This window comes from Orycteropus afer, unplaced genomic scaffold (assembly GCF_000298275.1).
Source record: "Orycteropus afer afer isolate SDZICR_OR568_19922 unplaced genomic scaffold, OryAfe1.0 scaffold00110, whole genome shotgun sequence".
Lineage (NCBI taxonomy): Eukaryota > Metazoa > Chordata > Mammalia > Tubulidentata > Orycteropodidae > Orycteropus > Orycteropus afer.
This window is the reverse complement of record NW_006921697.1, coordinates 1,002,147-1,004,511: the sequence shown is the minus strand read 5'-3', so window position 1 is coordinate 1,004,511 and position 2,365 is coordinate 1,002,147.

Sequence of the window (2,365 nt, the reverse complement as noted above, 5' to 3'; positions counted from 1 at the left end):
CAGAAGTTTCCCTCTTATTATTATGTAACTTGCTTATTTATTCCTGATAACATTTCTTGGTCTGCATTGGTTTGTCTGAAATTAATATAGCTACCCCAGTTTTCTCTTGAGTATTGTTAGCATGGTGTACCTTTCTCCACCCTTTCAGTTTTTATTTAGGTTTTATTTAAAGTTTTTTCCTTGAAGATAACATATTGTTGCAACTTTTTTGTTTTATTCTCTGTCATTGTTTTTTAATTGAGATATTTGTGGTGTTCATATTTAAAATGATCATTGTAACATTTAAATTAATACTTATATATGTGTACCTATTTTCTATTTGCTGTCCTGTCCATTTTCTTTTCCTGTTTTTTGCCTTCAACTATCTTTACTTGCATGGGGTCGTTATGAGTCAGAAAAGACTCGACGGCACTTAACAACAACAACATAACATCTTTACTTAGACATTTTACATGATTTCATCTACTGTCTTCATTAAGTGTATCAATTATACCTTTTTTGATTTTTTTGTGGTTGCCCTGTTGTTGTTGTTATGTGCCGTTGAGTCAGATCTGACTCATAGCGACCCCTCCTTGGGTTTCTGAGGCACTATCACTATGGAAGTAGATTGCCCAACCTTCCTTCCGAGGAGTAGCTGGTGGGTTTGAACCGCCAGCCTTCTGGTTAGCAGTCAAGTGCCTTAGGCACTATGCTACCAGAGCTCCTAGAGTTTGTAATATTTTTATATGTAATTTATGTGTAATTTTGACTTACATTCCAATAACCCTATACCACCTTATGTGTAATACATTTATTTACATTAAACAGTATTCTTAATTACTCCCTTCACCTCCTTACAACATAACTGTTGTACATATTACCCACGAGCTGTAATCATTTAATATATTATTCCTTTTACAATGAGAAACTATAAAATCTTTCCTATATTCATTTCTTTTTTTTTCCCCCCAACCCCTGTAAGCTCTATTATATGTATGGATATTCTTATAGTACATACAAATATGTATGTAAAAAGATCATTTGTCAAAGCTATATATGGTCCTGGATATAATCCCTTTTGTCTAGACATACCTGATCATTCAGCCTGTCCACCTATGTATCCACCCATAGATTAATGTTTGTTATTAGTGATAACACAGTATTGTATATGTCAAAGTGTATGTCTTTGTTGTCTCTATCTCTTATGCTCCTCTCTCTATCTTCCTTTTCCTTAGTGTTATTGTGTCGACCACTTGCTTTTGTTATATTGCCTTTCTCTTCACCCAAATCAACACGTATCTCTACCTATCTAGCAAGTTTCCCTCCTCTCCCCTCTCATCCCTGATAATCAACAAAGAAAGTTTCCTTCCTTATGTAAACCTTTCCTTCACTTTTTACAATAGAGGACTAATACAATATTGTCTTTCTGTAATTGACTGATTTCACTAAGCATAATGTCCTCCAAGTTCATCAATGTTAGTAGGTGTTTCCCGGATTCTACATTATTCTTTAGTGTTGTATAATATTCCATTGTGTGTATGTACCATAGTTGAGTTATCCATTTCTCTATTGATGGGCACTTAGGTTGCTTCCATCTCTTTACTATTGTGAATAGTGCTGTGATGAACATGGGTGTGCATATATCTATCTATTCATGCCCTGGCTCTTCTTTAGGATACATACCTCATAATGGCATTGCTAGATCAAATGGTATTTCTATTTCAAACTTTTTAAGAAATTGCCATAATGATTTGGATAGTGGTTGTATCATTTTACAGTTCTACTAGCGGTGTACAAGACTCCCAAACTATCCACATCCTCACCAGCATTTGTTATTTTCTCCCTTGTTGAATTTGGTTATTAATGTTCTTGTGAGATTGTATCTCATTGTTGTTTTGATTTGCATCATTCTAATGGCTAAATGATTACAAACATTTCTTCATGTGTTGGTTGGCCATCTGAGCATCTTTGTTGAAGTGTATGTTCATGTCTTCTGCTCATTATTTAATTGGATTTTTTGTCTTTTTTGATGGTGAGGTGTTGGAGATTTCTATAAATTTTAGAGGTAAGTTCCTGGTCAGATATGTCATTGACAAATATTTTTTTCTAGTCTGTGAGTTCTCTTTTTACTCTTTGGGAGAAGTCTTTTGATGTACTTAAGAATTTGACTTTTATGAAGTCCCAGTCATCTAGTCAGCCACAGGGTTACAGGTGAGGAGAGACAACACAGCATTGCCCAGAGTAACAGGCCGGAAGAGCAGAAGAAAGGGGATAAAAGCCTTGAACCCAGAGAGAAGAGCAGTCAGCCCCAGGGATACAGGTGAGGAGAGACAATGCAGGTATGCCCAGAGTAGCAGGCCGGAAGAGCAGGAGAAAGGGGATAAAA